The sequence below is a fragment of the Meles meles genome, chromosome 16 (assembly GCF_922984935.1).
Source record: "Meles meles chromosome 16, mMelMel3.1 paternal haplotype, whole genome shotgun sequence".
In the NCBI taxonomy this organism is placed as follows: Eukaryota; Metazoa; Chordata; class Mammalia; order Carnivora; family Mustelidae; genus Meles; species Meles meles.
In genome coordinates this window covers 71,175,990-71,198,257 of record NC_060081.1, presented here as the reverse complement: position 1 = coordinate 71,198,257, position 22,268 = coordinate 71,175,990, and the positions used below count along the sequence as shown (strand labels likewise).

General features: G+C 45.2%; 1 long non-coding RNA gene, 3 other non-coding genes and 1 pseudogene across 6 annotated transcripts; all 5 read right to left on the bottom strand.

Moving 5' to 3' along the window:
* Window positions 1-328: 328 nt before the first annotated feature.
* On the bottom strand, window positions 329-449 carry LOC123927310 (annotated as a pseudogene).
* Window positions 450-19,022: 18,573 nt separating this feature from the next.
* LOC123926334 lies at window positions 19,023-22,164 on the bottom strand. 3 transcript variants are annotated; one of them, XR_006815222.1, is made up of 5 exons: window positions 21,905-22,164; window positions 21,366-21,593; window positions 20,242-20,292; window positions 19,714-19,827; window positions 19,023-19,260 (listed from the first exon to the last, which is right to left on the bottom strand). It is a non-coding gene; the product is annotated as an uncharacterized LOC123926334 (long non-coding RNA). The 3 variants fall into 3 exon arrangements; XR_006815220.1 differs by having other exon boundaries at window positions 19,714-19,790; window positions 21,905-22,152; XR_006815221.1 differs by having other exon boundaries at window positions 19,714-19,790; window positions 21,477-21,593; window positions 21,905-22,141.
* On the bottom strand, window positions 19,931-20,024 carry LOC123927354. The gene has a single exon (XR_006815437.1). It is a non-coding gene; the product is annotated as a small nucleolar SNORD12/SNORD106 (small nucleolar RNA).
* LOC123927355 lies at window positions 20,368-20,458 on the bottom strand. The gene has a single exon (XR_006815438.1). It is a non-coding gene; the product is annotated as a small nucleolar SNORD12/SNORD106 (small nucleolar RNA).
* LOC123927353 lies at window positions 21,670-21,761 on the bottom strand. The gene has a single exon (XR_006815436.1). It is a non-coding gene; the product is annotated as a small nucleolar SNORD12/SNORD106 (small nucleolar RNA).
* Window positions 22,165-22,268: the final 104 nt, after the last annotated feature.

Below are 22,268 nucleotides of genomic sequence, written 5' to 3'. Positions count from 1 at the left end.
TGTGAGGGTCCTGGGGCCTGTGGGACTCTTGGCAGATGCCACATCTGTGTGCACAAAGAGAAGCTTATTCTCCTCTTAGCCGGGAGAAGGGGGCCCATCAGAACGCAGCAAGCTGGCGGGCTGAGGTGTAGCACCCCTCTCCCCACGGGTCTGGGCGGCAGGGCACCTTCCTCCGGGTGAGGGCGGGAGGGCTCCCCCATCTCCCTCCACCCCTGCCTGGGTTATCTCCTGCTGCAGAAGGAACCACCCAGAGCTTGCAGGCTTCAAGTAACGATCTGTTATTATCCCTCATCGTCCCGCTGGTGGGCTGGGCTCAGGCGGGTGGTTGGCACTTGGGGTCCTTCATGCAGGCGCTGCAAGAAAGCAGCTGCGGCTGCCATCATCTCAATTAGCAATAATCGCGCCTCGGATAAACCTCATTGGCTACGATACTGCCACTGCGCAAAGCTTGGCTGCCATCATCTCAAAGCTAGATTGGGCTGGACGTCCCAGGGACTGGCTGGCTCTCTTTATCTCTCCGCAGAGTCTTTCCCTGTGGCTGCAGTCCCGGAGTGGTCTAACTTCTTCAGCAGCCACTGGCTTATCCCAGAGCACCGCTCCAAAAGGGAAGTGGCAGTTGGAGGGCTTCTTAGGAGGTAAGCCTCGGAGGTGAGGCCCGTCACTTCTCCTGCGTCCTATAGGTTGCACAAAACTGGCCAGAGGTGGAAGTGGGAGGGGCTGCACGAGAGAGTGACAAGGCGGGTGTGGTCTTTGATGGGCCAGTGTTGGAGGCCAGCCCCTGCCATGTCGCCCGCCATGGGGCCCTTTCTTCCCTTAGTCTGTGAGCCGTTCTTCCTCATCTTGGGGCTTCAAAGTGATCCCGTGCCCCCAGACTCAGACCTGGGCCACTTCTCTATCTTTGCTCTTCCTTTAGTGATCTCATCCCATCTCATGGCTCTAAATACTTATAAGCCGACAACTTCTGAATTAACACCTCCAGCCTCGACCTCTCCTCTGAAGTCGAGACTCCGGTCCCCAGCTGCCCCGCTGACGTCTCCGTGTGGGTGTCTCACAGGGAAGTCAATGTCAGCAGCTCTAAAGCCACTTTCCCTCACCCTTCACTAGTCACCCTAGAGGACTAGGCAATAATTGCACGTAAAAAGAGGCTCAATATCATCAGTCATTAGGCAAAGGCAAGTTACAATCCCTAGGAGATACCACTACCCATCCGTGAGAATGTCTAAAATGAGAAAGACTGGTCCTAACAGGTTCTGGCCAGGATGTGGAGCACACAGAACTCGCCTACACTGCTGGGGGGATGTAAAATTCGGTATACCACTTTAGAAAACAGTTTGGTAATTTCCTGAGACGTTAAACATGCACCTGCCGTAGGATACATGATACCCAGCCACTCTACTCCTAGGCATTTACCCAGGAGCAACGGAAACATTTGATCCCACCAGAGACTTGTCCACAAAGGCTCAGAGTAGCTTTATTCGTAATCACTACAAACTGGAAACAATCTAAAAAGTCCATCCACAGACAAATGAAAAAAGGAATTGTCGTACATCCATATTACTCGGCAGTAAAAAGGAGCAAATGGATAGATCTTAAAATCACTGAATATGATTATTCTTATGCTGAATAAAGACAGCCCCCACTGCCCCCCAAATGACTATGTGTTGTATGGTTCCACTTACATAAATTCTATAAAATGCAAGCTAATTTCTAGTGACAGAAGTAGGTCAGTGGTAGGGGCAGGAGAGAGTGGGGACCGCAGAAAGACACAAGGGTAGATGACCGATTTGAAGGGTGATGAATACATTCACTATCTTAATTGTGAAGATCTCATGGGTGTTTGCAGAGGTCAAAACTAATCAAATTATATACTTTAAATATGTGCCATATCGTTTACTTCAATTATACCCCAAGCAAGCTGAGAAAAAAAAATTGACTCAAAAGAAAAACCAGCAACAAAAGACATGTTTGTAAGAATAGCAACCAATTTAACTACCTTTACTTTCAGGGAGGGGGGTGGACAAGAACCATCACTCGTTACATTCCATGAAGCTTTCTGGTCTTGTTTGCAACAAGCATATATGGCTTCTGAGTTTAAGAAAAAGAAGAAAATACATCTTTTGACTCCAAGCCTCAGCCCAGGTCTCAGGAGGCCCGTCACTTGCCCCCAAATGGACCAGGTCACCAGGTTGTACTGCCAAACAAAGTCACCTCCTGGGTTTGAGCCAAGGGTACGTAGGGACCAATTTCCAACCAGAGACAATGAAAAACGTTCTCCTCGGAACAGGCACTTTATTTACATTTTGTATCTATGTTCCGAACTGGGGCCTGGACAGGATGGTTGCCCAGGAAGATAATGGAGTCATTTACCTCTACCCAAGACTGGGCTCCCGCTGCCAACTTCCCATCTGGGTAATTAAACCAACTGGCAGGCCTGTATTGGTCTCGGTGGCATCCGTGGGGCAGAGGACAGGGCACCTCTAGCTACCACACTTAGCTTTTCCAGAAGGATGGGTTCCTAGGTGACTTTAGGACAAGCAAGATGAGCCCAGGCTGGGATTCTCAGCCCCGACTTGGCTAAGTCCAGAACCCAGGCAAACATGGACCTCTTGGCATGTCAGGGGGGTGGGAACAGCTGTCTGAGCTTGTTTGTGTGGTTGCCCTTGTGTGCCCTTCTATTCTTCCTAACTTCACCCTAGACATTTGTTCCTTTAACACCACAAGAGTTCCCCACCCTACAGCTAGTCCGTCTGTCCCACCAACTTTCTTTCCTCCTCCATAACCAGCACCAAGATGTTACAGGGAAATGCCCCCCTCTCTGCCCCCAAATCAAGAAGGCAATTTTTTTTTAAGTTTTTATTTATCTTTAGTAATCGCTACACCCAATGTGGGGCTCAAACTCACAATCCTGAGATCAAGAGTCACTCGTTCTTCTGAGCCAGGCCAACTCCCTAAAAAGGGAAATTTTGGTTCAACTACCCAGAGCACGGTCCAACATCAGCCTCACCTGGGAGCTTGTTGGAAATGCAGAGTCTCAGGGTCCATCCCAGATGTACTGAGCCAGAATCTTCCTTTTCTCAAACTCTGTGGTGATTTTTTTTAAAGATTTTATTTATTTATTTGACAGACAGAGATCACAAGTAGGCAGAGAGGCAGGCAGAGAGAGAGGGGGCAGAGAGAGAGGCAGAGCAGAGAGCCCTATGGGGGGCTCGATCCCAGGACTCTGGGATCATGACCTGAGCCGAAGGCAGAGGCTTTAACCCACTGAGCCACCCAGGCGCCCCAAACTCTGTGGTGATTTGAACACAGTAGTTCACGACCCTGACTGGACATTAGAAGCACCGGAAAAGTTTTCTTGTGTCTGCAATACCTGGGATCTTTTGCCGAGAATTTGATTCAGTTGATCTGGAATATGACCTGGACATCTGTATTTTTTACAGTAAAACATACGTTTAGTAAAATGTACTTACTTTAAATGAATCGCTTACATTTTTTACACACGTGCGCACCCATGTAGCTACCACTCTGATAATGGCATAGAACGTTTCCAAAAGCACCCCCCAAAATTCCATATTGTCCCTTTGAGGTAAGGTGAAGAGCTGTCCCTGTTTGTCCAGGACTGAGCGTTTTTTTTTTTTCAGGACACGGGACTGTCAGTACTAAAACCTAGACTTGGGGGGTGGGGGACAGGGACCAGGACAAGTTAGTTGCTAACCCTACTTCCAGGTCTATACCCCAGCCTACCTCCAGAGGGAGCCATTCTCCTGCTTTTTATCAAGCAGATTTTTTTTTAAAGATTTTATTTATTCATTTGACAAAGATCACAAGTAGGCAGAGAAGCAGGCAGAGAGAGAGGAGGAAGCAGGCTCCCCGCTGAGCAGAGAGCCCGACGCGGGGCTCAGTCCCAGTATCCTGAGATCATGACCCATGTGGAAGGCAGAGGCTTAGGCCACTGAGCCACCCAGGTGCCCCTCAAGCAGAAAATTTTAAGCTTCCTCCCAGATGACTTTAATGTGCAACCAGGTCTGACCCAGGTCCTTCAGAAACACCTGGACGCCCTGCGAAATCATTGCTGTGCCTCACCCCTACACATGCTAATTCAGTAGGTTTGGGGCAGAGCCAAGAATTTGCCTTTCTAACAAGTTTCACAGGTGATGCTGATGCTACTTTCCAGGTACCTTCCTCTGAGAACTACAGGTCTGAGCCAGTCACAGGAATTCTCCCCTGGCCAATGGAGGATTAGGCTTGGACACGTGACACACTTCTGGCCAAGGGGCATGAGGAGAAGACTTCACAGCACTTCTTGGACAGCCTTCAGGTAGTCTGTTAAAATGCTTGTGCACATCAGCAGCCCTGGAGTGGGCATAGGAGGCTCCTGGGACAGATTTTTCTCACTGATAGATGCATGGGAAGGGCTGCTGTCCTCTTTGAAAGTTCAGGCGTTCTGGGGCGCCTGGGTGGCTCTGTGGGTTGAAGCCTCTGCCTTCGGCTCAGGTCATGATCTCAGGGCCTGGGATCGACCCCCCGCATCAGACCCTCTGCTCAGTGGGGAGCCTGCTCCCCCCCACCGCCTGCCTGTCTATTTGTGATCTCTGTCTGTCAGATTAATAAATAAAATCTTTTTTAAGAAAAGAAAGGAAAAAAAAAGAAAGTTCAGGCGTTCTGGGCTTGGCCTCTGGGGCTCTCATGATCCTGAGGCAACCAGCTTGAGGACTAACCATGAACCCCCAGGGTAGGGAGAGGAAAGCGGGAGAGAGCCTGAGTCCTTGAAGAAGTTGCTGAACTGCTGGATCAAACTCACTACCGTCTCGGAAATGTCTTTCCTTTTGGTTTAAATCACATATAGTTGGGTTTTCTCCTGTTTGTGTTCAAAAGCATGGAATACCCCGCTATTCAAATTGTGGCCCAAGAACCAGCAGCATTGGCATCCCCTGGGAGCTTGTTAGTGTCAAATGATGAACTAAAACAATTTAGTAACAAGCTTGCTTGTTACAAGACAAGGAGTGGAGCACAGCTTCCAAGGGATTTGGGGCAAGACTATTACAAAGCTTAAATGGGGCAAAGGCACCTGGAAATGACAGGATGGGCTAGGAGGTCCTATTCACAGGGTATGGTAAGCTAGCTAAAGTGGAGTTGGAAGATTGTGGCTGGTGTGTGTTACGTTTCCTTGACAGGTGTTTCCTGTAAGCGCAGGCTGATTTAAGATTATGCTTGGGACCTGGGCTGTGCCACGAGGGCAGCCTCCATTTTGGGGCGGGGGGTCCTGATATACAAATTAACTTCATCTCAAGAAATGCAGAATCTCAGGGTCCCTGGGTGGGTCAGTGGGTTAAACCTCTGCCTTCAGCTCAGGTCATGATCTCAGGGTTCTGGGATCGAGCCTCACATCGGGCTCTCTGCTCAGCAGGGACCCTGCTTCCTCCTCTCTCTCTCTGCCTACCTCTCTGCCTACTTATGATCTCTCTCTCTCTCTGTGTCAAATAAATAAATAAAATCTTAAAGAAGAAAATATTCACTAATTTTCAAAAAAAAAAAAAGATGCAGAATCTCGGGCATCTGGGCGGCTCAGTTGGTTAAGCAGCTGACTCTCGATTTTGGTTCAGGTCATCATCTTGCGGTCATGAGATCAAGCGCCGTGGGGGGCTCCGTGCTCAGTGTGGAGTCCGCTTGTCCCTCTCCTCCTGCTCCTCTTCTCTCTCTAATAAATGAATAAATCTGAAAGAAGGAAGGAAGGAAGGGAAATAGGGCGGGAGGGAAGAAGGAAGGAAGGAAAAAATGGAGGGAGGGAGGAAGGAAGAAAGAAAGAAATGCAGAATCTCATGCCCCATCGCAGACCTACTGAACCAGAGTCCGCATTTTAATAAGATGCCTACATTACGGTCTGAGAAGCACTGCTCTAAGCAGCACCCAGGCTTTTGGATTTTCTGCATCATTCTGTGGGTCACCTCCCCCACCCGATCGCTGCATGAAATCATGTTATTGATAATAATCATGTGAGAGGAAACGTGGCATCCTCTAGGCATGTTTCCTTTGTGTCTCATTGGTCAGAACTAGGTCACATGCCTTAGCCTCCAGTGAGGCTGGGAAGGCAAGTGTCTGGCTCCGTCTGCCTCTCTTGTGGGAGACGGGCTCTGCCCACAAGGACGAAAGGAGGTGAAAACTTATGTCTCCACAAAAACCTGCACAAGGGTGTTTGTAGAAGTTTTATTCATAATTGCCAAAATTTGAGAGCAACCAAGATGTCTTTCGGTTGATGAATGCATAAGCTGCAGGAGACCCAACTGCGGAATGTTTTCCACTGCTGAAAAGAAACGAGCTTTCAAGTCATGAAAAGACATGGAGGAACTTTCAGTGTATATTACTAAGCCAAAGAAGCCCATCTGGAAAGGTTACTGTATGATACTATCTATACACATGTAACATGCTGTATCATTCCACTTATATCACGTTCTGGAAAAGGTAAAAGCATGGACACAACATAAAGATCAGCAGCTGGGACGTCTGGGTGGCTCAGTGGGTTAATGCCTCTGCCTTCAGCTCAGGTCTTGATCCCAGGGTCCTGGGATCGAGCCCCGCATCGGGCTCCCTGCGTGGCGGAGAGACTGCTTCTCCCTCTGCCTCTACAGCACTTCCTTCTCCCCCTGCTTGTGCTCTCTCTCACTCTCCCTCTCTCTCTGACAAATAAATAAATCAAATCTTTTTAAAAAATCAGTGGTTGCCAGAGACAGGGTGAGAAGAGGAATGGATAGGCAGAGCACAGAGGATTTTTAGTGAAAATGCTCTGTATGAAACAGCGATGGTAGATATACAATTGACCCTTGAACAATCCAGGGGTTAGGGACACTGACCCCTGCCCAGTCGTAAACCTGTGTTTAACTTTTGACTCCATCAAAACTTAACTACTAGTAGCCTATGTTAACCAGAAACCTTACTAATAAAAGGGTTGATTGACACATAATTGTATATAACATAATACAGAGAAAATGTATTTTCTCCTGGATTTTTACAATAAGCTAGTGAAAAGAAAATGTTATTAAATAGAAAATCGCAATGGAGGGGGCCTGGCTGGCTCTGTCAAGAGGCATTTCCTACTCTTGACCTGAGGGTTGTAAGTTCAAACGCCATGTTGGGTATAGAGATCCCTTAAAAATAATTTTTTTTTAAGAAAGTCGTAAGGAAGAGAAAATACATTTACAGTACCATACTGTAAAAAATTCATGTATAAGAGGACCCATACAGTTCAAGCCCATGTTGTTCAAGGGTCAACTGTATGTCATTATATTTTTGTATGAACCCATAGAAAGTACAGCAACAAGAGAGAATTCTACTATAGACTTTGGGTGATTACGATGTGTCACTGTAGGTTCACCCTTGATAAAAAATAAAAATGTACCATTCTGGTGAGTGAAGGTGATAATGGGAGAGGCTGTGCGCGAGGGGGGACAGAGGGCATATGGGATATCTCTGCATTTTCCTTTCAGTTTTGTTGTAAACCTAAAACTACTCTAAAATATTGTCTTTAAAAAAAATAGCCCTGGGGCGCCTGGGTGGCTCAGTGGGTTAAGCCTCTGCCTTCGGCTCAGGTCGTGATCTCAGGGTCCTCAGATCGAGTCCCACATCAGGCTCTCTGCTCGGCGGGAAGCCTGCTTCCTCCTCTCTCTCTGCTTGCCTCTCTGCCTACTTGTGATCTCTCTCTGTCAAATAAATAAAATCTTAAAAAAATAAATAAATAAACTTAAAAAAAAAATAGACCCGGGACGCCTGGGTGGCTCAGTCAGTTGAGCGTCTGCCTGCGGCTTGTTTGGTGATCCCAGGGTCCTGGGATCGAGTCCCACATCCAGCTCTTGCTCCACGGGGAGCCTGCTTCTCCCTCTGCCTGCCACTCCCTCTGCTGCGTCTCTCTCTCTCTCTGACAAATAAATAAATAAAATCTTTTAAAAATTAGAATAAAAAATAGCTCCCCAGAATGCATATAGTATATATAAACATATAAAAGATCTAGGGGGCGCCTGGGTGGCTCAGTGGGTTAAAGCCTCTGCCTTCGGCTCAGGTCATGATCCCAGGGTCTTGGGATAAAGCCCCGCATCAGGCTCTCTGCTCAGTAGGGAGCCTGCTTCCCACCATCCCCCCACCTGCCTCTCTGCCTACTTGTGATCTCTGTCGGTCAAATAAATAAAAAAAGAAAAAAAATCTTTTAAAGATCTAAAAAGATATACAATAAGGTTTGACAGTGGAGTTCCTGAATTATGTAATAGGGTCTTTTTATTTTTATTCCCTGTTTCTGGCTTTCTACAATGTACTTATTCTGCTTTGGTAATGAAGGTTTTTTTTTAACTTTTATTTTGAAGTAATTATAGACTCACAGGAAGCCACAAATTAGTACATGGAATATCATGTACCCTTCACCTAACTTCCCCCAGGACTGTTATCCTATATAGCTCTCGTACAATACAAAAACCGGGGAATAGACTTTGGTGCAATATATTTAACTAGACCACAGACCTCATTCTGTTGTCATCATGTTTTTACACACTTATATGTGTGTGTGCGCACACACATATAATTCTAAGCATTTTTACTCCACAATAAATAGATTCCTGTATTCGTGTAACCACCGCAAACAAGACACAAAGGAATTCCCTTGCGGTAACCACTTAGGGTCACACTCGTTTTCCAGTCCCTACACCCAGGCAACCACTAACCTGTGCTCTACCTCGACAGTTGGTTCATGTCAAGAATGTAATATAAATGATCATACATAGGGAACCTTTTGGAATTGGCTTTTGTCAATAACCGTAAGGCCCTTGAGATTGATCTAGACTGTTGCATGTTGTCATAGTTCATTCTCCATAATAAAAAGTCATTTTTAATAATTTCAATAATATATTTGAGTGTATATATTTTAATATATATTTTTCTTACATTTTTAAATTCTAGTGTAGTTCACATAGAGTGTTCATTAGATTCATGGGTAAAATACAGCGATTCAATAATTCTTTTTTAAAAATTATTTATTTATTTATTTGTCAGAGAGAGAAAGAGAGAGAGAGAGCACAGAAGCAGGCCTAGTGGCAGGCAGAGGCAGAGAGAGAAGCAGGCTCCCCACCGAGCAAGGAGCCAATGCGGGACTTCATCCCAGGACCCTGGGATCATGATCTGAACTGAAGGTAGCCGCTTAACCGACTGAGCTACCCAGGCGCCCCAATAATTCTTTTTTTCTTTAAGTAGGCTCCACACCCAACATGGGGCTTGAACTCACAACCCTGAGATCAAGAGTCCACACACTCTACGAACTGAGCCAGCCAGATGTCCTAAATTATTATTATTGTTGTTATTTTTAAGTAATCTCTACACTTAGTATGGGGCTTGAAACCGCAACCCTGAAATCTAAAGTTACGTGCTCCAGTGACCGAGCGAGCCAGGAGCCCCAGATTCAACAGTTCTATACCAGACCTCGTGCTCATCGTGGTAAGCAGACTCTTTAATCCCCATCACCTATCTCACCCATCCCCCGCCTACCTCCCCTTCGGTGACCATTGCTTTGCTCACTATAGTTGAGTCTGTTTCTTTGTCTCTCTCTTACTCATTTGTTTTGTTTCTTAAATTCCACATATGAATGAAATTGTGTGATAACTGTCTTTCTCTGACAGACTTACTTTGCTTAGAATTATACTCTCTAGCTCCATCTGTGTTTTCGCAAATGGCAAGATTTCATTCTTTTTTATGGCTGCATACTATCCCATTATGTATATACTATGTATAGGTACCATACCTTCTTTACCCATTCATCTCTCTGTGAGCACTTGGCCTGCTTCTATAATTTGGGTATTATAAATAACGCTGCAATAAAACAAAGGGGAGCACTTATCCCTTTGAATTTAGTGTTTTTGTATTTGGGGAGATAAATACCCAGTAGTGTGATGACTGAATCATAGGGTACGTTCCATTTTCAACTTCTTGAGGAAACTCCACATAGTTTTCCACAGTGGCTGCACCAGCTTGCATTCCCACCAACGGTGCAAGAGGGTTCTCCTTTTTCCTCACCCTCGCCAACACCTGTTATTTCTCGTGTTGTTGATTTTAGCCTTTTGAGAGGTTTTACGTGATGTCTCATTGGAGTTTTGATTTGCATTTCCCTGAAGATGAATGATATCGAACATCTTTTCATGTGTCTGTTGGCCATTTGGATGTCTTCTTTGGAGCAATGTCTTCTGTTCATGTCTTCTGCCCATTTTTTAATTGGACTCTCTGCTTTCTGGATGCTGATATATATATATATATATAGAGAGAGAGAGAGACAGAGAGAGAGATATGTTTTGAACCATATATATGGTTCCATATATGTGGTTTAATAAATATATTGATATATATGGATATACATATGAATATATTGATATATATGGATATATATGTGGATTGATATATATGTTTTGAATCACATATATATATGGTTCCATATATATGGAGATACACACACACACACACACACACACATATATCTCACTATCTCCAAATGTGAAGATAGAGTTTGGAAACTACATGTTCATAAGCTTGGTCTCATCCCCCATGATATTCTAGCCTGAAAAATGAATCAGGGAGTTGGTAACTTAGCTATGAACTATTTTAGGGCAGAGACTGAGGGATAATTATCCTTCTTATCTCCCTTTTGGCTCAGCTCTATGATTTGTCCCTGAAATGATTCTAATTAAACACTTGGGGTATGGGGTATAAGTATTCACAAGAATCTTGTTCCAAAGAACAAGTCATGTAAAACTAGCCATCAGTTTGTGTGCGCACACGTGCGTGTGTGTGTGTGTGTGTGTGTGTGTGTTGTTAATAGGGTCATAATACTGGCAGGCACAGAAAATACATTTAACATTCCCTGCAGTGGTTGTGGGAAAATGCTAGAAATGAGAGCAGATCATGGTCTGTGTCAGAGGAAGACCCTGTGCCTGGCAGGAGCAAGCTGAGCACAGCTCTGGGAGGCCACTTGCAAAAAGGTTATTTTGGAGTCCCTGGGTTCAAATCCCAGCTCTCCCTCTGTGCCAGTCCTAGCCTACTGGACATAGAACAATTCCAGAAGACTCTGATCAGAGAATACCACAAGCTTACGCACAGAACATAAGCAAACCACAGGGCTGGCAAGGAACCCTGGTGCTGGAAACAGAAGGGGGCACCCCTGCACTTGAAGGTGCCAGGGAAGAAGGAGCCCAGAAGGAGGGTTAGGTGGAGGAGCTCCTGGAGAAGCAGCCTGCAGGGCGAAGCCAGAGGAATGGCTAGCTCAACCTCAAATGCCCTTCCCCCTTCCAACCTGCTGCTGAAGCTCGAAGCATAGGGCTCAAGCCGTCCAGGCTCCAGGAGCACTGAGCAAGGTAGACGAGGGTGAGGAGGCAAGGGAAGACATTGGCAGAGCCATTTACTCAGTTTCCTCATCTGTAAGGCCGGAATAATAATATTAGCTCCCTTGGAGATTTGGGGTAAGGAGTAAATTAAAACACATCAAGTACCTCGTGTGGAGCCTGGTAGAACATTGCAACAAATGGCATTTACAGACGACGATCCTGACAAGGACAACTTGAGTAGGGAGAAATGGGGCATAGAGAGAGGTCTGCTTGGACTTGACCGAATGGGGGGACAGAGAAACATTGGCGGCAGCCTGCCAAGTGGCAGTATAATAAATACCACCACACTCCCTAGGTAGCTGCTCTGGCTGTAAAAACAGCAGGTCAGTCTGGGCAGAGCCAAAAGTGACATCAGATTTCCAGACTGCCCCAATGCCATTTTAACACAGGAGAGAGGGGGAAAACAACAACAACAAAAAAGCAGGGTGCCTCAGTGGCTAGGTCATTAAGTGTCTGTCTTCAGCTCAGGTCATGATCCCAGGGTCCTGGGATTGAGCCCCACATCAGGCTCCCTGCTCGGCAGTAGGCCTGTTTCCTCCCTCTCCCACTCCCCCTGTTTGTGTTCCCTCTCTTGCTGTGTCTGTCAAATAAATAAATGAAATCTTAAAAAATAAATAAATAAAAAGCTCTCACCTTCCAGGACAGCCCCCCACCCAAGCCTTCCCACCTGCAGACTGTGGCCCTTTCCGCAGGTCTGTTTTAGCAAAAGGACCATTTGTTTAAATGAGCCTGCCAAGGGAGAGGATCCAGATTTTTCCTTTTCTTTTTAAAAAAGCTGCAGATATAAATAAACCCAAGATGGTCTGTTTCTGCCATGACTAACAGATTTTAAAAAAAGAAAGAAAAAACAGTCACCTTCTAAAAAGACCTGCAATTAATGAACATTGGGACCTTGGGAAGAATTGATCAGGGGCCTGCCAATCCCATCACCCAGACTTCGAAGGCAGTTTAGAATCTGTAAATGCAATTTTCCCCCAGATAATGTTGGAGGGAAAAAAATCCAAGTTGACAGAGAGTATGGAAGTTACTCAGAACGTATAAAGTCCATCAAGGCGTCCTCTTCAAGAGCAGATGCCATTGTCCCAAGCCAGGTGCTCCCAGGAAGCAGGTTGCCAGATTTAGCAAATGCAAACACGCAACACCCAGTTACATGTGAATTTCAGGTAAACAATGAATAATTTTACCTGTGCCCCAAATATTGCAAGGGATGTACTTACGCTAAAAAATTATTTGTGATTTATCTGAGATTCGCATAGAACTGGACATCATGTGTTTTATCTGCTCAGGAATGATAAGGCGGATGCTGAAAAGGATACAGCTCAAATCGCAGAGGTCTCAAGCTGCCAGCCTCCAGGCCCTCTGAGGCCCACACATTTTCTAAGTCTTCACAGTTTATAAAATTGGAATCTGTTGCTAACAGTTTAAGGCTTTCTGGCTTCCTTTAAAAATGGGAAGGTCCAACCATGCTGGGAGGAGCCATCCTACTATGATAACATTATGGGGACAGAAGGGAACGTGGGAAAGTGAAAATCCGATCGCTAACGCATTAGATTGAAGGGATCATGGGTAAATTGGTTTCTGGTTGGTTTGTTGCATGGGTCAAGGGGAGGCACCATTAGCACCACATTTCAGGCCTGGGGAACTTTCCCTTTCTTAGGCTTTGCTGCTGCAGTCAACCCCAGAAGTGCTAACTGAGCTTCTAGCACATCTGAAAGGCTCGCCCATACCCTAGGCCACCACCAAGCCCTTTTCCCCCTTCCCAGCCCAAAGGTGGAGGCTTTGCGCCCACCTGTTTGGAGAAATGTGCGCCCCCTGCAGACACAGGCTGGAGCTGCAAGTCCTGGATGGAACCCCAAGCTCCATCCTTCTTGACTCTTGCGCCACAATGAGGACTGAGGCCAGCGAAATCTAGGAGGAAAAAGGAAAAGAAGAAGATTAAAAGAAACTAAAAATTGGGGCGCCTGGGTGGCTCAGTGGGTTAAAGTCTCTGCCTTTGGCTCGGGTCATGATCCCAGGCTCCTAGGATCGGGGCCCCATATCGGGCTCTCTGCTCAGCAGGGAGCCTGCTTCCTCCTCCTCTCTCTCTGCCTGCCTCTCTGCCTGCTTGTGATCTCTGTCTGTCAAATAAATAAATAAAATCTTAAAAAAAAAAAAAAAACTAAAAGCCCTGGGGCTAATAATACATTATATGTTAATAAAAAATGAAAAAAATTTTAAAAAAAGAAACTAAAAAATAAGCGTTTGAGAAGCTCTTTTCATGTTCCAAGCAGAGTTACAAATGTTCCTTTACTCCTCAAAATATCCCCAAAGGGTGGATCCCATTAATGTCCTGATTTCTCAGACAAAGTGAGGTTCAGAAACGTGAATCGCTTTTTTTTAAAATTTAATTTTAGTTAACATAGAGTGCAACACTGGCTTCCGGAGCAGAAAGAGATGTGAATCACTTGCTTAAAGACTACATGGTTAATAAAGGGCAGAGCTAGGATTCCAACCCAGGAAATCCAATTCCAGAGCCCATGTTTGTTGTTAATATTTTGTATGTTATCATACAATAAGGTTAACTTTAGTTTTTCTTTTGATGTACAGCTCCACAGGCTTTAACAAAGGTATAAATTCATGTGACCATCACCACAGTAAGGACACCCTCACTTCCTCGTGCTATTCCTTTACATTCACACGCCCTGCCCATCCTAACTCTGGCAACCGCCAGTCATCTGTTTCCCATCATGACAGTTTTTCCTTTTCAAGAATGTCAAATAAATAGAATCACATGGTGTGTAACCATTTGAGACTGGCTTCCCTCTCTCAGCATGTGTGTTGGGATTCATCCAAATTATTGCCTGCATCACTGGTTCATCCCTTTTTGCCTGGGGCAGGGGAGAGGGGGGAGATGGTTATAACTTATTGAAGACTTAACCCCTGCCAAGTGGTACACTAAGCATTTGGACATATCTCATTTGATCCTCACAGATTCCCAAGAGGAAGGTAATATTATACCCATTTTATAGAAGGAAGATCTGGAGCTAAGAGCTGGCTGTACACCTGGAGCCAGGACCCATCCCAGACTCAGAACCATTTATAAAGTTGCTCTGTTCCCAGCCAACAAAGAGTGAGGTACGGAGAGACAATACTGCCTCCTGACTTGAATTCTGGAAGATGATCTGTGAATTTCTTCTCTTTCCCCACAGCTTTCCAGAAATGCTCGTGATTCCATTTACGCAGCTGGTGAGGGTCTGAAGCAAAAGCTCTTGCAAGACAGTAGAGCACAGAAATTAGGAGCCCAGGATGAAGTTCATATCCCAGCTCTCACTTCTAAGGTGTGTGACCTCAAGTAAGTTGCTAAGCCTCCCTGAGTCTCAGTTGTACGGTCTTTAAAATGGGATGGTAAGGGGCACTTGTGTGGCTCAGTCGGTTAAGTGTCTGCCTTTGACTCAGGTTGTGATCCCAGGGTCCTGTGATCAGGACCCACATTGGGCTCCCTACTCAGCGAGGAGTCTGCTTTTCCCTTTCCCTTTGGAGGTCCTCCTGCTTGTGCTCTCCTGCTCTCCCTCTTTCTCTCTTTGTCAAATAAATAAATAAAATCTTTAAAATTAATTAATTTTTAAAAATGGGATAGTAACAAGCAGGGTTGAGGTATAGATTAAAAGAGATAATAAATAACAGAATATTACATGCGGTAAACACACAACGAACACATTTATTCTTCTTACAGTTCCCCAACAGATCTCCTCCCATCTCAACATGACAGGAAGATTTGTTTATTCACTAGATAGGAACTGTGTCTTTACTATTTGCTAGGTCTTAGGCTAAATGCTTTGCAGACATGAGTTTATTGAACCTTACAATTCTCTGAAGTAGATATTGTTATGAACCCCATTTCACAGATAGGGAAACTGAGGCTTATAGAGGTGAAGATATTTGCCAGATCCCTCAGCTTGGAGGACAAAGAAGTAAAGTGACACTGAAGCATCAAATGTTTGGAGGGGGGGCACCTGGGTGGCTCAGTGGGTTATAAAGACTCTGCCTTCCGCTCAGGTCATGGTCTCAGGGTTCTGGGATCGAGCCCGGCATCGGGCTCTCTGCTCAGCAGGGAGCCTGCTTCTTCCCTCTCTCTCTGCCTGCCTCTCTGCCTACTTGTGATCTCTGTCTGTCAAATAAATAAATAAAATCTTTTAAAAAATGTTTGGTGGGACTGAAGCTAAGGAGACAGGATGCCGCGTTTGAGCATTCAGGACCTATCATTGGCCCTGGAGCTCAGGGAAGCAACGACAGCAAAAAGCCAAGAAAGGACTAGATTGGGGGCCCCCAGCTGGTGGGCATTTGGGGCCACTTCTGAACTCAGAAGTATCTCACTGACAAGGAAGTCCAGCGAAAGCATGGGAACTTTTCATTTAAACTTTAAGAGTCAGAAATTGAGTCCTTCCTATGTCCACTAGACAGCGTATACGTGACTGACTGCAATTAAGCCAAAGTTACAAAGTCAAGAGCGGGGCTGAAAGGGTTCGAGTCCTGGCTCTGCTCCGCTTCCCAGCTGTGCTGACTTTAGGCAAGTTGTTTGACCTCTCTGAGACTGTTGCTTCAATTGTCAAATGAGATTAATAATACAAACTGCCTCACAGGGTTGTCAGAAGAATGTTTCATTATAAGTAAAGGACTGCAATTAACACATAGTAAGGGCTTGATAAATATTAGCCCTTGTTTTTTTCTTGATTATTCTGATTATTATCTGATTATCCCTGCAAGGGCAGGTACATAAAAGAGAGAAGTAGGTCATGGTAGGACCTGGAAAGCACATGACCCGCCAAAAGGGATGGATGTTACTCAGCCACAGTCATTGTTATGAGGAAAGAAAATGGTTCCACTGGGGCCAGACCTTCCAGTTCTCCACTCAAAGCCACACTGGCCTCCTTTCTGCTCTAAACACAGCATCCAGCAGGCATATTCTGCCTCAGGGCCTTTACATGGGCCTGGAATTTCACTGATACCCACACCCTGATCTATTTCAGCTCTGTGCTCAACTGCTCACCTATACATTTCCAATTCTATTCCTTTTTCCTACTGTACTGAGTTTCCCACATTGTATTTATCATTTAATAACATACTATTATTGTTTTATACTATTATACTAATATTGTTTTATACTATAATATAATAGTATAATATAATTATACTATACTATAATAGTTATTATTATGCTATCACACTATTATTGTTTTATACTATTATTGTTCTTCCCTCCACTGGCAAGTTAATCTTCTACACTGGCAGTATTTTTTTTCCCCACTATTGTATTCTCAGCACCTAGAATGGAGTCTGGCACATGGTAGGTACTCAACAAATATTTATGGAATGGGTTGTGTCTTCATGCTACCAGTTCATGAGTAATAGTTCAAGGAATCATTTTGGTCATTTTTACTTTATTGAGCACCTACTGTATGCAAGGAATAGCTCTGGAAACTCCAGAGGATGCAGAGAACAGAAAATACTCATTGTCCTAGCAGAAGGGAGTAAGTTGGGAAGGGAAAAGGAGGGACTTTGGAGTCCAACAGGTCAGAGTTTGTGACCCAATTGTCTCACATAGAACTGGGGAAACCATTCATCTCTGAACCTCACTCCCTCATCTGTGCAGTTGGGATAAGAATCATGTTCTCTCCTCATTGGGCTGTCCTGATGAGTAACGGAGTATGCATGTCAAGTGTCTTAACACAGTCCAGCCATAAGGCAAGTGTGTGATTCATTCTTTCATTTAGCAAATACTGAGTGGCCTCCCACATACCAAGCACGGTGCCACTTGTGGAGGGACCATAGACGAAGAAGGGAAAGTTGCTACATACATGGAGTCCGGGTTTAATGGGGGTGGGGGAGTGAGGGGGCCGCCAACAATAAACAAATATACTACATAAATATATCTACAGTGTGTGTGTGTCACTTAAGCAGTGATAAATAATTTGAAAAAAAAATACAAGGTGAGGGAACAGAAAGAGAAGGGAAGATTATTTTAGATAGGTCCCCCGGAAAGGTAACATTTGATTAAACACACCTGATTGAGCCAAGGGAGGGAACCATGCAAGGATCTGAAGAGTCCAGGATTGATTGGTCAATCCAAGGAGCGGAAGTAGCAAGTGCAAAGATTGATGTAAGAGTGATCATCAAGTGATGGAGGAAGAGTTTGGTGGCTGAAAGAGACGGAAAGAGAAAGGGATAGGTCAGAGATTAAGACAGAGGAAATAGGGAAGGCCAGACTGACTTTTACTCTGAGTGAGATGGGGACGTGTTGGAGGGTTTTGAGGATGGTGGCATGATCTTCGTTTTCCAGCATCACTCTAGCTGCGTAATAGATCATGGAAGGGAGTGGTAGTAGCAAGACCAGTAATCAGAGCTTGGAGGATGGTTTGGATCAGCAAAGTGGTAGCAACATTGGAACAAATTTCAGATTTTGAAGGCAGAACCAGTGGGATTTGCTGATCGTTTCACGCGTGCAACAAGAGCAAAACGTGAAGGATAATTCCCAGAATGTTCTACCTGAGCAACTAGACCAAAGGTGTCAATACCAAAAGAAATGGCTGTGGGAGAGGCAGCTCTGATGGGGAAGGAGAGTTCAGTTTTTCAAGTTTGTTGTTTTTTTTTTTTTTTTTTTTAAGATTGAGAGCATGAGCAGGGTCAAACAGGACCCTGAGATTATGACCTGAGCCCAGATGCTTAACTGAGCCAGCCAAGCACCCCTAGTTTTTGAAGTTTCAATTGAATGCATGGGGAACACAAAGGTTGCCCCCGCCCAGGTTTGAATGCCCTGAGAGATTCAGGAAGGTCAGTGGGCTGATGCAGTTAGTGGTATTCATGTCCAGACTACTATAGTAGAGGTTTGAATTAGAGCTCTGGATTTATTGCTGGATCAATTACCCCCAAAGCTAGTGACATAAACATTTCATCTGTCACTAAACCAGATACAGCTTGAATGGGTCCAGTTTCAGGGTCTCTTTTAAGATGCCAGCGGGAAACGATCTGCAGTCCTTGGTTCCATGCACATGGTTGTCTGGACTGCACCTTGCTACATGGATGTTTCCCACTGACAGGTTGCTTCATCAAAGCCAGCCAAGAAATAAAACAAGTATGAATGGAAGTATCAAGAGAACAAATTTGGGAGTCAAATCTCCAGTGACTTACCCTCTTTCATGTTTTCTGTTCATTTGAAGCACTAAGTCCAACACACTCAAAGGGAGGGAGATCACATGCAGAGTCAATAGCAAGCTCTAGCTTAGAAGGCACAATATAAACCCAGTGTGAAATCCCATCTTTCCTGGGTGAGACAATCTTAAGATAACGTACATTAAAACTGAGGCAGGGGAGAGTGGCTACTAGATTGGCCATGTATCTTAGACCAGTCTATAGTTTTCCATGGTTAATTATTAAAAACATGTAAATCAAATATAGCCCTAATCATATTTACTGATCTCACAAATCACTGGACCTATGCTTTAGTGTACTTAACTGTTTAGAAATGCCTGCAGAATGTACAAGTGCCCTTCATTTTCTCTCTGCCCCTGGAGTTTGACCCCTGTAGACACGATTGTTACTGATTATCCATGGTTCAATGTTTACCTCCATTAACCAAACACAAGAACATTTTTGTTTGAAGAATTTTATTTTCTCTCTCCAGATAGGAACAATACAAGCTAAAAATTTTTTACAAAGTTTAACCATAATCCTGGATTCTTCAAAATGGGCACAGGCCTCTAGACAGTCCTCAGGTTACACAAAACCTTTGTGAGACGGATTCAACCAGAACTATCATTCTTTCTCAGGAAAGCACAGGATGAATCTTTTCCAAGACTTGGACTCCAGCTCCATAGTTGAGAAATTCCTTAAAAAAAAAAAAAAAAAAATTACTGTCAGTATTTTTTTTTTAAAAGATTTTATTTATTTATTTGACAGAGAGATCACAAGTAGGCAGAGAGGCAGGCAGAGAGAGAGAGGAGGAAAGGAAGCAGGCTGTCTGCAGAGCAGAGAGCCCGATGCGGGGCTCGATCCCAGAACCTCGGGATCATGACCTGAGCCCAAGGCAGAGGCTTCAACCCACTGAGCCACCCAGGTGCCCCTATCACTATTTAATTCTGATGTAAAAAGCTACTTGTTTGGGATATGGGTGACCTCTAGGACCCAGTAGTACCAATACATCCTATTCTTATTTAATTTTTCCCCTCCTGTTTCACATACCACTTGAGAAGTGGGTTCCCAGGTTAATCCCCAGCAGGCAAACTCAGTACGTCTATGGGGGAACATTTAATCACCTTTCTGCCATTTGCAGAAACCTCACCTGTTTTGTAGGTCAGAGTGAATCAAGCTCATCAGGCTGCATCTATGTACTGTCCTGTGGCTCACAGGGCTCCTAACCTGTAGAAAGTTAGCAGGTAAAACAAGGACCTGATTCCTGGTGGAGAGAAAACAAACCAAGCCCGAACACCACTTAAAAATACTTACACACAAACAGCAGAAATTAGTGGTAAGCAGAAAACAGAGAAGTTATCTCTCGGGCCAATGCATCAGACAAAATACTGGCTAAAAGTTCAGTTAGATCAACATGGTCGATCTGATGGGGAAAAAAGTTATGTCATCAATTGCAATGGCCAAATTTGAGTTAGAGCAGAACACAAAGGGCACAGACGGTCCCGTATTTAAAATAGAATGCTGCCTGGCTGGCTCCGAAGAGCATGCGATTCTTGATCTTGGGGACAGGAATTCGTCACACTGGCTGTAGAGATTACTTAAATAAACTTCAAAATAGGAGTTATTATCTCTCCTATTGTCCAGATCCTGTCTATTCAGCCACGTGGACATCACTTACCAACATCTCATTCCTGGTCTACTCGAAGTCTGCTTTCCGCCAACAGTAACTCTAAGATGAAAAAACAAACATGAGCTCCCATCAGCTAGATGCTCAAGGGAAGTGAGGGATAAAGGAGCTGCTCAAGTTGGCATATCAGACAGAAACTGGCTTAGGAAAGTTAGATCAACATGGTCGATCTGTTGGGGAAAAAAGTTCAGTCATCATATATGCCAGTAGGAAAAGCTCCTGTTCTCAGATGTTGTATTTTAATGCAAAATGCCATCACCAAAAACCCGACTTACAGTAACACTCTGACACCAAGTTTTATGATAACTCTGTCCCCCAGTTAAGTCCTGCCCTTAAGGTGCCATTCCTGGACTCAAGCAAACTAAAATGGCACACAGCTGAGAATTGGTGGTTGGATCAACCAAAAAACACCAATTTAGCTTTCCCTTAAAAAAATCCTCACATGGGGTGCCAGGGTCGGTAGAACATGTGACTCTTGATCTCTAGGTTGTGAGTTTGAGGCCCAGATTGGGTGTAGAGTACTTAAAAAAAATTTTTTTTTATTAAAATATTCTTCTTGGTAGAGGCCACTTTTAAGCAGTAGGTTCGAGCAATGGGAACAGGAATGAAGTTAACTGGGCCCGTTAACGACCACCTGGTTGAACGCCAACAAGCCCTTTAGGTGATCCACCTCAAAATACCTGTAAGTCCTACATGACAGATGGGCTACTTACAACTGCGCACAGGTACCAAGAAAGGAAAATTCCATTCGTTCCCATCCCTTCTCACCTTCCCCCTTCACTACAGCCCCCAACTACGGCCTCCTGGCAGTTTAGCCAAAGAACATCTCTTGTTCTGCCTCTAGTAAATTCTTTCATCCACCTGCCCGCGTCTCCAGCCTCTGCTTGGAAATGTGCTCAAGAAAACGGTTGATCAAAAAAAGACCTCACATGGGAAGAAATGGGATCCAAAAATGTGCTTTCAGCATTCAAGAGACATTTAAAGAATTAATATCTATTCATTTTAAAGAGATTTTCCCACCTTGGGGAATTCTTTTTCCTAAATCTGTTTTCACCGAAGTCTAACAGATACGTTAGAACTGTGATAAAATGAAGTGTCCTGCGAACCTTACTTACAAGTAAAGTTAGCTACGGCTGAATCTCCATTTTTTCCCCCAAGTTGCTCAGCACACGAAGAGGCTCCCAGACCACGCGTTTCCTACGACAGGCCAGGATGCAAATGCTTACGCCTGAGATCAGGAGACGAAAGGCTGTAGAGCTCTACGGGGGCTCTCTTGAAGGCCCAGCAGCGACCCCCTCCTCTGGGATCCATTCTGTCGGATCCATTCCTCCGATCGCGCCGACCTGCGAACCAACAAAGAAAGGGCATCCATCGCCATCTTCTCACGGTTGGGAGCGGAACATGGCGGGGCCTCTTGAGGCCGGTGTGATCAGAACTAACTGGCAAATGTTCTAAGACATCAGCATTGTCGATCTGATGGGGAAAAAAGCGAAGTCATCATTTACACCGGCCAAGGACCAGGTCCGCACGCAGGCACGGATTTTCCCAGTTTTAATTGGTTTCCCCGACGCCTATTTAGGGTCAGAGCAGAGGGAGCCAGAGGGAAAAGGAGGAACAGAGATCCTGGAAGGAAAACAGCAGTATCTCCACTCACCACACACAGCAGCAAACGCAGGTTGCCGGGCCCGCACCACAGCGTATGAAGCGCAGGCGAGAAGAAACACACACGCTCGAGCCGAGGACGCAAAAGAAAGAACCAATGCCAGACTTCTCTTATATAATCAGGAGAAGCTCTTGCGCCTGCGCACTGAACTCGAGGCGCTTCCCCTTCCGTCCCGCGGCACGCGGGGCCCTCTGGGAAATGTAGTTTCCGAGCCGCCCGGCCCGAGGCGATCTAATGGTTGTCAAGGCCGCTCTAGCCCCGCCCCCTTCGCCGTACACTCGGGGCCACCGGGGCTCGTCGGCCTCGCCCCCATGTCGCGCTTCGCACGCACTAAGCCGCCCGCCGGGTTCCCCCT